The following is a 14,685-nucleotide window of genomic DNA, read 5'->3' on the forward strand; positions in this document are numbered from 1 at the left end:
AAATACACATTCCTTTCAAATGCACATGGAAAAGTTTCAAAGATAGGCCACATGATAGGACACAAAAGAAGCCTCAACAAATTCAAGGAAATTGAAATCTTAACAAGAATTTTCTCAGACCACAAAGGCTTGAAACTAGAAACCAACATCAAGGAAAAAATCAAAAGCGTTCAAACCCATGGAGACAGAATAGCATGCTATTAAACAATGAATTGGTCAATAATGAGGTCAAAGAAGACATCAAAAAGTTTCTGGACACAAATGAAAATGAACACCCACCAGTCCAAAATCTATGGGACACAGTGAAGACAGTCCTGAGAGGGAAGTTCTTAGCAATACAGCCTTACCTAAAAAAGATAGAAACATTTCAAATAAACCACCTAATCCTTTCATTATTTCTAATTACACCACTGTCATCATAAGCCTGGTCAAAATCAGCAGAATTCTTCACCTTCTAACTGGTTTCTTGCACATTATCTTTGATATAGCAAACCGAATATTCTTCTTCTTATATAAATCTGATATTACTCTCCCAGTCTAAATAGCCCAGTGACATTTCATATTACTGAAGAAAAAACAAAATCAGTGTTATGATCTTAAAGGCCCTACATACCTGATTGCTAATCATGGTACTACCTTTACATTCACTCTTGTTATGTTACTAAACACTTTGTTCATTCTGCTCCAGACTACTTTGCTTTTCTTGCTGTCATTTTGGTTTTCATTTTCATGTATTTGATGAGGTCCTTTTCTATGCTTCTCTACTATAGCCTCACTTGAGATTCAAACTGGAGGACAATCTCCTTGTATATTCTCATTGTTCTTTGTTTTACAACATCTTGCATAATTCTTGAAATTGTATGACAGAGCCTGATATAGTCCTTCCACGGAAGCTAAAGCCACAGATGCCTCTAATAAGCACCAGAAACTCTAAGTATAAAAACAGGTCAGGTATTGGAGAAGCATTTAAGGATTTTGATTTTTCTCTTTAGAAATGTCAAACTTGTTTTTTGATATGTCTTATCTTTACTTCTAGGTAAATGTTTGGGGAAAATACAGTATAATCACAAATATTCACAAACTGGAGGGAACTAATACCTTAAGAATGTCTAAGTGGAGATAAATTAAAGCTTGTGAATTTATTTCTTTAACTGTCATCATAATGTCATAGTTTATGTAAAAACAGAAATGCCATTTTTTTAGTAAGCTTCTTTATACTAAATATAAAAATTGACAATTAACAGATTACTATACTCCTCATGAAAAGTATGCTAAGAAACAGACATTGATTTTTCAAGTTAGAAATTCAGATTACTGTCTTTATGCATTTATTATAACCAAATAATGATTTCATTTTCCCACAAATAATATGAATACAAAATTTATATTCTTGCCACTAAATTCTTAACTGATCATTTAAAAACTGAAAGTTATTAGAAAAAAATAACAATAAAATGAACTCACAAACTCTTTAAACCCCAATTTTATCCAAGGAATTTATAATTTACTATAAATGTTGCAAAAATGTCCAGAGTATGTAGAGGGTAAACTAGAAATCTGGAACTGAAGAATAATTATGGTAAATATTTAAAGAGCAATTAGCCGCGATTGCGGAGCAGCCCACAAAATAAGTAGAGCTGCCCAGAGTCCCTGGAGGAGAGACCAGAAACAGGATTAACCGGAGAGTCCTAGAGCTGATTTCCTCCCACTTCCGTAGTCCCCATTTGGCGAGGGCAAGCAACGCACCCAAAGAGCCAAAAGCGGGGAAAACACACAATAGAAGACCCTAAACTGACCAGTGCCGCGAAGCTCGCGTGCCAGGGAGGCCAGATGAGCACGGGAGGTCGCGGATAAGCCCCCTGGTCTGGGGCAAGCACATGCGAGCCCGGGCAGGTGGGGGACCCTGCTGCGCTGGAAACGCGCTCAAGGAGCCCCTGTGAGAGCGCAGAGAGATCCCAAAAAATAGCCCAGCCCTGACCGAAGGGGTCACAGAACTGCTCCAAGCAGGAGTCAGACACAGGCATTAGACTCCTGAAAGGCTCAGACAAACAACCCAAGGCCCTATAGGGTCAACAACTGACATCATCAGAGGCAAGCCCAGAAAGAAAAGTAAAGGACAAAAATACTTAACAGACTCTCACAAAAATGGGAAGAAAAAGAAGTTCCCCTCAAATGAGTGGAAAAGGGGACTCCCCACAGAGAGAGCTAAATGAAATAGAGGCAAGGGAATTATCAGATATGGAATTCAAAACAATGGTTCTAAGGAAGCTCAATGAGCTCAGCCAGCTCAAAGATAACTATGAGAAACTGCAGAGAAACTATCAGGATCTTACAGCAAACTACATCAGCCTGGAAAAGGACATAGAAACTATCAAGAAGACACAAGAGGCTATGAAGAATACCATTTCTGAATTGAAGAACACAGTAGAAGGAATCCAAAGCAGGCTGGATGAAGCTGAGGATCGAATCAGTGAGATGGAGGACAAGGTAGAAAAAAGCTCCCAGAAAGAACAAGAAATGGAAAAAAGACTCAAAAAGAATGAAGAAGCATTTAGGGAAATGCAGGACAACCTGAAACACAATAATATCCGTATAATAGGGATACCAGAAGGAGAAGAAGAGGAGCAAGGAATAGAGAACCTCCTCGAAAAAGTAATGATGGAAAATTTCCCTAATTTGAGGAGAGAAAGGCTCTCATGGATCCAGGAGGCACAGAGGACCCCACTCAAGAGGGACCCAAGGAGGTCCACTCCAAGACACATCATCATTAAAATGGCAAATGTCAAAGACAAAGAGAGAATCCTCAAGGCAGCAAGGGAGAAGGAGAAAGTAACATACAAGGGGGGCCCCAATACGCCTAGGTGCTGACTTCTCAACAGAAACACTACAAGCCAGAAGGGAATGGCAACAAATATTCCAAGCCATGAAAAGCAAGGGCCTACAGCCAAGGCTGCTCTACCCAGCTAGGCTCTCCATTAAAATAGAAGGAGAAATACAGAGTTTCCCAGACAAAAGAAAGCTAAAAGAATACATCTCTACCAAACCAGCACTCCAAGATATGCTAAGGGGACTGGTTTAAGCAGATGAAGGAAAAGAATGAGACAGAGAGGAACACAAGTACAAAGAGAAAAGATGAGTAAGTTTCTATCAGTAATGTCTCTCAATGTGAATGGACTAAATGCCCCAATCAAAAGACACAGGGTAGCTGAATGGATAAGAAAACATGACCCACACATATGCTGCCTACAAGAGACCCACCTCAGAGCAAAAGACCTACACAAATTGAAAGTAAAGGAATAGAAAACAATATTCCAAGCAAATGGACATGAGAAAAAGGCTGGCGTTGCCATACTTGTATCAGACAAAGTAGATTTCAAAGCAAAGGCCATAAAGAGAGACCCAGAGGGGCACTTTATCATACTTCAAGGAAGAATCTATCAAGAAGACATCAACATTGTAAACTTATATGCTCCCAATATAGGAGCCCCAAAGTTTATAAGGAAATTGTTGGATGACTTCAAAAAAGATATAGACAGCAACACACTGATAGTAGGGGATTTCAACACCCCACTGTCAAAAATGGACAGATCTTCCAAACAAAACATTAATAAACATATCGTGGCGCTGAATGACACACTGAATCAAAGAGACTTAACTGACATATATAGAACCTTACATCCCAAAGAAGAAAAATACACATTCTTTTCAAATGCTCATGGCAGTTTTTCAAAGATAGACCACATGATAGGACACAAAGCAAGCCTCAGCAAATTCAGGAAAATTGAAATAATACCAAACTTTTTCTCAGACCACAAGGCCTTGAAACTCGAAATCAACCTCAAAGAGAAACTTCAAAAACTTGCAAACTCATGGAGACTGAACAGTACACTATTAAACAATGAATGGGTCAATAATGAGATAAGAGAAGAAATCAAAAAATTTCTGGAAACAAATGAAAATGAACAGACAACTGTCCAAAACCTATGGGACACAGCAAAGGCGGTCCTGAGAGGGAAGTTCATAGCAATACAGGCTTACCTTAAAAAGATAGAAACATTTCAAATAAAAGACCTAACACTACACCTTGAAGACCTGGAGAAACAACAACAAATAAATCCCAGAGCAAGTAGAAGGAAGGAAATAGTCAAGATTAGAGCAGAACTGAATGACATAGAGACAAAAAGAACAATTCAGAGGATCAACCAATCCAGAAGCTGGTTCTTTGAAAAGATAAATAAAATTGACAAGTCATTAAGCAGACTCATCAAGACAAAAAGGGAGAGGACCCAAATTAATAATATCAGAAATGAAAGAGGAGAAATAACAACTGATACCACAGAATTACAAATGATCATCAGAAACTATTATGAACAATTATATGCCAAGAAATTTGAAAATCTTGATGAAATGGACAAATTTTTAGAAAAGTATAATCTTCCAACACTGAAGGAGGAAGAAACAGAAAGCTTGAACAGACCGATAACAGCTGGGGAAATTGAAGCAGTCATCAAGAAACTCCCGGCACACAAAAGCCCAGGGCCAGACGGTTTCCCAGGAGAATTTTACAAAACATTTAAGGAAGAGCTAACCCCTGTCCTTCTCAGACTATTCCAAAAAATCCAAGAGGAGGGAAGACTCCCAGACTCCTTCTATGAGGCCAGCATCACCCTGATCCCAAAACCAGATAAAGACCCTACAAAGAAAGAAAACTACAGGCCAATTTCGCTGATGAACATAGATGCTAAAATCCTCAACAAAATATTGGCAAACCGCATCCAGCAATACATTCAAAAGATTATCCACCATGATCAAGTGGGATTCATCCCAGGGATGCAGGGATGGTTCAATATACGCAAATCAGTAAACGTGATACACCACATCAATAAAAGAAAAGACAAAAACCACATGATCATCTCGATAGATGCAGAAAAAGCATTTGACAAGGTACAGCACCCATTTATGATCAAAACACTCAGCAAAATGGGAATCAATGGGGCATTCCTCAACGTAATAAAGGCCATATATGAAAAACCTACAGCTAATATCATACTCAACAGGCAAAAACTGAAAGCTTTCCCACTAAGATCGGGAACATGACAAGGATGTCCGCTCTCACCGCTTCTTTTCAACATCGTATTGGAAGTCCTAGCCACAGCAGTCAGACAAGAGAAAGAGATAAAAGGCATTCAAATAGGAAAGGAGAAAGTAAAAATATCATTGTTTGCAGATGACATGATAGTGTACATAGAGAACCCTGTAGACTCTACCAAAAAACTACTCAACCTAATAAATGAATTTGGCAAAACAGCAGGATACAAAGTCAACATTCAGAAATCAAAGGCGTTTTTGTACACCAGCAATGCAATAGAAGAAGAAATCAGAAAAAATATTCCATTCGATATAGCACGAAAAAGGATAAAGTACCTAGGGATAAATTTAACCAAAGACACAAAAGATCTGTATGCAGAAAACTATACAACATTGAAAAAAGAAATTAAGGAAGACACAAATAATTGGAAGCATATACCGTGCTCATGGATTGGAAGAATTAATATCCTCAAAATGTCCATACTACCCAAAGCCATTTATAGATTCAACGCAATCCCTATTAAGATACCAATGACGTATTTCACAGAAATAGAACAGACATTTCAAAAATTTATATGGAACCATAAACGACTCCGAATAGCCGCAGCAATTTTGAGAAAGAAACACAAAGTAGGAGGGATCACAATACCGGACATCAAACTCTACTACAAAGCCACCATACTCAAAACAATCTGGTACTGGCACAAGAACAGACCCATAGACCAGTGGAACAGAATAGAAAGCCCAGAAATAAGCCCAGGTCTCTATGGACATCTAATATTCGACAAAGGTGGCAGAAGCATAAAATGGAGCAATAACAGCCTCTTCAACAAATGGTGTTGGGAGAGCTGGATGGCTACATGCAAAAAATTGAAATTGGATCATCAGCTGACACCATACACAAAAATAAACTCAAGATGGATAAAAGACTTAAATATAAGTCGCAACACCATCAAAGTCCTCGAGGAGAACATAGGCAGGAAACTCTCAGATATCCCACGCAGCAATTTTTTAACTGATATGTCTCCTAAAGCAAGGGACATAAAGGAAAGAATAAACAAGTGGGACCTCATCAAAATAAGAAGCTTCTGCACGGCAAAAGAAAACACCAGCAAAATGAAAAGGGAGCCAACCGTATGGGAAAATATATTTGCTAATGATACATCAGATAGAGGTTTGATCTCCAAGATATATAAAGAACTCACTCGACTCTACTCCAAGAAGACAAACGATCCAATCAAAAAATGGGCAAAGGACCTGGGCAGATGCTTTTCTAAGGAGGAGATACAGAGGGCCCAGAGGCATTTGAAAGGATGCTCAGCATCACTAGCCATCAGAGAAATGCAGATCAAAACCACCATGAGGTACCACCTCACACCGGTCAGAATGGCCATCATAAACAGATCCACAAACAACAGGTGCTGGCGAGGCTGTGGAGAAAAGGGAACCCTAGTCCACTGTTGGTGGGAATGCAGACTGGTGCAGCCACTATGGAAAGCAGTGTGGAATTTCCTCAGAAAGCTGGAAATGGAACTGCCTTTTGATCCAGCATTTCCACTGCTGGGACTATACCCTGAGAACACCAAAACGCCAATACAAAAGAACCTATGCACCCCAATGTTCATAGCAGCACAATTTACAATAGCCAAGTCTTGGAAGCAACCTAAATGCCCATTAGTAGATGATTGGATCAAAAAATAATGGTACATATACACAATGGAGTACTACGCAGCAGAAAGAAAAAAGGAAGTACTAAACTTTGCGACAGCATGGATGGAACTGGAGAGCATCATGCTAAGTGAAATAAGCCGGAGGGCGAAAGACAAATACCATATGATCTCACCTATAAGCGGAACCTAACCAACAATGCAAAGATGCAAGGAAAATATGACCAGCAACACTGAAAGGAAAAGAAATCAACAGAGACAAGAGAGAAGGGGGGGCAGGGAAAGGGAAGGGAAGGGGAAAGTCAAGGAACATATAGCAAGGACTCATAGACAAACCCAAAGGGGAAGAGCTGAGGGAGGAAGGTGGGAGGGGGCAAGGGAAAGAGGTTAGGGGGAGGCAGAGACAAATGTATTTAAAAAGTAAATAAAAAAAAAGGAAAAAAAAGAAACATAACCCCCCCCCCAAAAAAAAGAGCAATTAACCTCCAAATACATGTGTTTGATGACTGCTTTTTCCTGCCCTACTTTAGTGTTTGCATCTGCATAAAATCAAGGCTTTATAAGAGAAATCATTTATGGAGATAAGAAAAGCTCTAGCAAATGAAAGCATGCTCCCACTGTTCGCAGTGTTAACAATGATAATGGCCTATCTGAGGTTAACAGTGTTTCCTTAATAATCTTTCTTTTCTCCTGGACAATTTGTACAATGTAATCAATTATCTTGTAAAAATCCATGCTTAATCTCTGATATTTAAAATATTAAAAATCTTTTGCAAGTTGCATTGCATTTCATATAAAACTTTGTATTAATAATCTCCCTATTCATATTTCTAGAAACACATACTGGGGTATTGTAGAAAAGATTTTATCCACACACACACACACACACACAATCACCCATTGCATACGTTAGTCCAGTTCTCTAAGAAACATACCTCCAAATGGGAGTAAGCACCAAAAAATGTATTAGGTGAAAAACATGTAAGAAAAAAGATGGGAGCCAGGAGCCATCTGTTTGTAACACAGGCCTAACTTTTCTACAAAAAAAGAGATGGAAGGAAAATAGCTTCTTAGACTACTGTTCAGATCTATGAATATTCACATGGAACTTCACACAGTCAAAGTCTGTCATCAGAAACTGTCTCTCTTCTTACAGGAATCAGTCCACCTTATTAGTATCCCTGCCATGCTCAGTTACAACGTGACAGCAGCCTGCGGGAATTATGACCTCAATATAACCACAGTGATGGATTTAGAGTGCAGCAGTTTGGTGTCAATCAGTTAGGCCTCCCACAGTCAGAGATGTAAGAGCTGGATTTTCCAGTGGCACATGTGAGTACCATAGATTCTCATGGAAGTAAAACCACAGATTTTTTCCCACCCAAGGGAACACTATACTATATAGGTAGCTAGCTAGTTAGATAGATAGATAGATAGATGATAGATAGATGGGTAGATGATAGATAGATAAAGTATCTCTTTCTCTTGCCAGAATCTCCCAACAATTACAATCTGGAGATAACCCATGTGTCACTAACAGAGCTGACAACTGTCTGTACCTTATTGGGACTAATTTGTGGGAACCATCTCCTCTTTAATAACCTATGAAACCCTTAAGCCTAAAATATGGGTGTGGTGGTTGACATTTTCTTAAACAGCATTGTATAAGTGAAATCACCAAACCTGAAGCTGATCAGAATAACTCAAAATTCCCCTCCCCACCCTGTCTCCTCTAGGCTCTTCTTGTCATCCAAAGCCTTCTCAGGACCAGTGGCATTAGAAACCTTTCCAAGTCTACTGCCAAATCCTGGCATCTTCCAGAGTGGAATATTTTAAGTTGTAATGCTGTGCTAGTTCAATTTCCAAAAGATATCAGGTTTCTAACTTATAAAATAATAATGCTGCCCCAACTGTGTGGCTCAGTGGATTGTGCACTGTGAACCAAAGGGTCACCTGTTCGATTCCCAGTGAGGACACATGCCTGGGTTGCAGACCAGGTCCCCAGTAGGGGGCGTGCAAGAGGCAACCACACATTGACGTTTCTTTCCCTCTCCTTCTCCCTTCCTTCCCCCCCTAAAAATAAATAAACAAATATCTTTAAAAAATGATGCTTATGATTTCATATATAAAGTATAGGGAAACACTTAAACTTTAAAAAAATATTTCACAGAAATATCCATCATCAAGTGATTTATGTATAATTGTATAGATGTGGATTGTGACTATTCTATGTTAGTAATATTAATAGCAAACAGTTTATAAAATATGTATGTTTTCCTACACGGAGTATTTTCTGGAATTATATCTAAGGCTGGAGCTTGTTGAGTGTTATATTTTGCTTTCCTCCATTAATCACAGTAGGAGGTCATAGCTAAATATCAAAACTTACTTGGTACAAAATATACAGATTGAATCACAATGAACATACAGTTTGCTCCTAAGGGTGAGCCTTTATTATTCCAACTGAGGATTTACAAGAACTTTAATATCATAATTTGTGGTCAAACATTTGGGTATTTGCCAGTTTGGCCTCCAAAGCTGCTTACGAGGCATGACTGCTCTTTTGGGTTCCTGCACTGCCTCCAGGACAGACAGCCCCCTGTGCTGTGCGCACTGTTTGATAAGCTCTTTTCCTTGTATTATTGGTAAATAACACTCCTTGTGCTGTAACTGTTTGACCACAAGGTCTTTGTGTTGCAAGCCTGGACAAAAATTAGAATTAATCATATATTGCTCATTATTCTTATCTCATAATACCACTTGCTGACCACTGAGTCAACTGAACATTGAAGGTTCAGTTGCTCTCACCAATTGGAAAGAATGGTGTATGTTCGTGATCATGTTTCCTCTAGCAATCCATCTCTTCACTCATCAGTTCTTCAAAAAGTTCTCTTTTAAGAGCTCTACCCTGTTTTCCTACCTGGGAATGTGTTTTCCCTTCATGCCAAGAGCTATGTTCCCTAATTTGCAAATCATACCTGAATAAACTCTTTTAATTTCTCAGACAGATATTCTGTAATTTTTATTAACATGCTCTAAAACAATGGTAGCAATCACTGCCTATTTTTGTTTAGGAGTTTCATACATACCCTCTTGCAGTCCACCATTACATTTATATATGACTATTGTTTATTAAATCTCTCCACATCATAAATGGGACCCATATGCTAATTTTTTAGAAAAATGTTCTTTCTTTGTGCCCTTTCTCAATAAAGTCATCTAGAACGTTGGCATTGAATGCAATTTAATTGCCAATTATGCTAACAATCTGCTCATAGCATTAATTATCTCTATGCATTCTCCAAATCTTAACCCCTGTGCGGTAGAGACTGGACAGAGAGAAGTGATGTTCATATTCTGCTTCATATTTTTAGTAACAAGGAGTTCCTTACTATATTTTTACTATTTTATTCATATTGTGCTTTTTTTAAACCTATAATCCTTTCATTTTCCTTCATGTGAGTTAATCCCATTTTCTGGTATTAGAGTAAGAGGAAATTATGTCAGCCTATCAGATACCTGCAAATAGTATTTATGTCCTCTTTTAAATGTTTCTTTGGATGTAAAAGGCTACTTTCAGTTCTTACCACAATTCTTTATGTGACAATTTCTAGACTAGTCATTATTTTTATCAAAGTTATGTGAATGAATTCTGGTTAGCCCATTTGAAAGTGACTAAGTACTGACTCCAGGAATGTAGACATTGAATTTGAGAAAGAAAAGATGTGTTCAAAATGCTCATCATCACTGGGCTGTCCACACTTGAATAATTTTGTGAGCAGTTAGTCTGTGTTGAGTATGGACAATCCTGGACTGAACAAGAAAAGTAGTTTAAACTAAAAAGCCAAAAATAGCTTAATCGGGAGAGGAGTAGAAATCACAACCAGGGAGGGAGGCCACCGACTTGAGCAAGTATAAAGCATTAGGTTAAAATACTCTGGGGGAAGGAGCTTGCAAAATCTTGCATCAGAAGTCTTTGAATAAATTGAAGAAATTAGAGATTCATTAGAACAGGGAATTCTTAGTGGCTGTTTTGTGTGGTGCCTGCTTCAGAGCCCCAAACATAGAGTGGCGAGAATAAAGGTATTGTTTGTGAATGCATCACATTTGAGAGGCTTTATTCTATGAGCTTTCATGTATATTATTTAATCTTCACATTTAAAAAGTAGGTATTTGTTATTATCATTCACAAGTGAGATCACAGAAGCACACAAGTTCATACATCCAGGCCAAAATCACATACTTAAGAAGTACCCTGCAGTTCCAAATTCCACAAGTACACCTGATTTTGTTTGTGATGCCCTAAGGGCTATACTGAAAAGAGACTGATGATAAAAAATTAAAAATGAAGGATAATCATGGCTGAAGAGGAGTCACAAGGGTATCTCAAGTCTTATCAATAGATATTATAGGATTATTCTATGAAATATTAAGCTATTTTTCTAAATCCATTGAGAATAAAATATATAAACAGGGTTTAAATAATTGTAGAGAAAAACTAAAACAGCCAAATAATAAACATATAATTAAGTATCTACCACTTACTGAGTATGTTGCTAAGTACTTGTACACATCTCATTCTCTAAAATGCAAGCATATCAGTGATATTGCTATTTGGTTTGAGACCACCACAATAAAGCAAGTCATATAAATATTTTGGTTTCCCAATGCATATAAAAGTTACATTTACACTATACTGTAGTCTATTGACTGTGCAATAGCATTATGTATAAAAACATAATGTACATACTTTAATTTAAAAGTATTTTATTGCTAAAAAATGCTAACGATCATCTGAGCCTTCAGAGGAGTCAAAATATTTTAGTTGGTTTCCTCAGTGTTGATGGCTACTGTCTCATCAGGGTGGTAGTTTCAGAAGGTTGGGGCGGCAATAGCAATTTCTTAAAATCAGCAATAAAGTTTTCCACATCCATTGACTCTTCCTTTTACAACCAATTTTTCTGTAGCATGTGATGCAATTTGATAGCATTTAACCCACAGAAATTATTTCAAAATTGGAGTTAATCTTCTAAATCTCTGCTGCTGCTTTATCAAGTTAATGTAATATTCTAAATCCTTTGTTGATATTTCAAAAATCTTCACAGAGTCTTCACCAGGAATAGGGTTCATCTCAAGAAACTATTTGTTTATTCAAAAGAAGCAACCACTCATCCATTAAAATTTTATCAACAAGATATAACACTCAACATCCATTAAAATTTTATCAGGAAATTGAAGCAGTTCAGTTACATCTTTAGGCTCCACTTGCAATTCTGCAATTACTTTCTTCACTGAAGTCTTTAACCCTCAACTCATCTATGTGAGCTGAAATAAACTTCTTCCTAACTCCTGTTAATGTTGATTTTTCTTTTTTTATTTCTTCCTAGAAATCACAAGTTCCTTAATGTCATCTGGAATGATAAATTCTTTCCAGAAGGTTTTCAGTTTACTTTACTCAGATTCATCAGAGGACTTACTATCTGTTGCAGATCATCTTTACAAAATGTTTTTCTTAAATAATAATGATACAGAGAGATCTGATCAGATCACTGGGGAGGAGAAGGGAGGGGCTGTAGGAGGAGGTTGCCTGAAGCAATGGTAAATATTCTAGGACAGGGTTGGCTGAGAAGCTGAATGCCTTCAGAGTGCATGGAATTATGTGCCATAAAGGTTTAAATTTAAAGAAGGGCTCTCTGGCTCTTTTTCCTTAAGGCTGTCTCAATGATCGCACTGCAGCTGCCTGAGTTTCCCAATGGACAGTATTTTGGATGGGAAAGAACTCAGGGAAGAACCTAGGGTCAGGCTGGCCTGTCAGAGGGGAGAAGGGTGGTTTTTCTTTGACTGTCCTAGAGGGGATCAGCTCAGAGGTAGAAGTCTGCCATTTTGACTGTCCTAGAGGGGATCAGCTCAGAGGTAGAAGTCTGCCATTCTTCCAAAATTGTGTAGATTTTGTATCTTCTGTTGTTTGAGTTTGTAAACTAATGCTATAGAAATAAGATAATTAAAAACTAACACAGGGGAGAACTCAAGTGTTAAAGAGTTTAGCTTTAATTGATAGGTTTAAGTGATTAAAGATGCAACTAAAGAGTTAAAGATTTTAGGCTTAATTGATAGGTTTAAATGATTAAATGAGAGCTTGTAGAAAGCTCTCATTCCAAAATTGTGTAGTTTTTGAATAAAGATTCCTTTTCTTTATCAGGAATTTTGCCTAGAGGGCAGCAGTGGGCGTCAGGACCCCACTTGCTGTTTGGTAACAATAAAACTTTAAAGTCAAAATTACTCCTTGACCATGGGCTGCAGAATGGATGTTGTGTTAGCAGGCATGAAAATAACATTAAATTCATTGTGCATCTCTATCAGAGCTCTTGGGTGACCAGGCACATTGTCAATGAACATTAATATTTTGAAATGAATCTTTTGTCTAAATAATAGATATATTTAAAGAGATCTGCTGTCATCCAGGTTTTGTTATTTCATTTATACAGCAGAGGCAGAGTAGATTTAGTGTAATTCTTAAGGGTTCCCATTTAGAGTCAACAATACATCAGGTTGTCCTTTAAAACTAGATATTGACTGTTCTCTAGCTATGAAACTATGATGACATCTTCTTCCAATATAAGGCTGTTTCATCTACATTGACAATTTGTTGTTTAGTGTCGTCAACTTCATTCATTATCTTAGATACATCTGAATAACATGTTGCAGCTTCTACATCATCACTTGCTGCTTCACCTTGTACTTTTATGTTATGAAGATGGCTCTTTTCCTTAAGTTTCATGAACGGACCTCTGCTAGTTTCAATTTCTTCTTCTATAGCTTGACAACCTCTCTGAACATTCATAGAATTAAAGAGAATCAGGGCTTTGCTTTCGATTAAAATTTGGCTTAAGGGAATGTTGTGGCTGGTTGAATCTCCTATCCAGACTACTAAAACTTTTTCCAGATTTGGAATAAGGCTCTTTTTGTTTTATTATCATTCATGTGTTCACTGGAGTAGCACTTTTAATTTTCTTCAAGAACATTTTCTTTGGGTTCGCAACACGGTTATTTGGCACAAGAGGCCTAGCTTTTGGCCTATCTTGGCTTTTGACATGCCTTCCTCACTAAAATTAATCATTTTTAGCTTCTGATGTAAAGTGAGAAATATGCAACTTTTCCTTTCACTTGAACATTTAGTGGCCATTGTCAGGTTAATAATAGGCCTAATTTTAATATTGCTGCATCTCAGGGAATAGGGAGGCTCAAGGTAAGGAAGAGAGATAGGAAAATAGCCAGTCAGTGTACCATTCAGGACACACAATATTTGTCAATTACATTCACAACCATATGGGCATGGTTCATGGCATCTCAAAACAATTACAATAGTAACATTAAAAATCACTGACCATAGATTACCATAATATATTAATAATGAACAGTTTAAAATATTGCAGGAATTACTGAAATGTTCCCTGGCTGAGGAACTCGGTTAGAGTATTGTCCTTATACACTAAGGTTGTGGGTTCAATCCCCATTCAGGGCACATATAACAGTCAACCAATGAATGCAAAAATAAATGCAACAACAAATAGATGTTTCTCTCCCCACTGCCCAATCCTCTCTCTCTCTCTCTCTCTCTCAAAAATAAATAAATAAATAAATAAAATTTAAAAAACTAATAAATAAAATTTTAAAAAATTCATAAATAAGTTTTTAAAAAGAAGGAATTAGCAAAATGTGAACCAGAGACATGAAGTGAGCAAATGCTGTTAGAAAGTAGTACCCATGAACTTGCTTGATGAAGAATTGCCATACCTTTAATTGTTAAAAAACAAGATATCTGCAAGGTGCAATAAAGTGAAACCCAATAAATATGGCTGTCAATATTAAAACCATTTTTGGCAGACAAAATGGACCCTCAGAGAATTAATTAGAATTCTCAAGATTACAT

The 14,685-nt window shown here is 37.4% G+C and overlaps 1 pseudogene; it reads right to left on the bottom strand.

Moving 5' to 3' along the window:
- Nucleotides 1–11,566: 11,566 nt before the first annotated feature.
- Nucleotides 11,567–13,938, bottom strand: LOC129073640 (tigger transposable element-derived protein 1-like; annotated as a pseudogene).
- Nucleotides 13,939–14,685: the final 747 nt, after the last annotated feature.

Source organism: Pteronotus mesoamericanus, unplaced genomic scaffold (assembly GCF_021234165.1).
Source record: "Pteronotus mesoamericanus isolate MK-2021 breed Mesoamerican mustached bat unplaced genomic scaffold, CSHL_Meso_final contig_42, whole genome shotgun sequence".
In the NCBI taxonomy this organism is placed as follows: Eukaryota; Metazoa; Chordata; class Mammalia; order Chiroptera; family Mormoopidae; genus Pteronotus; species Pteronotus mesoamericanus.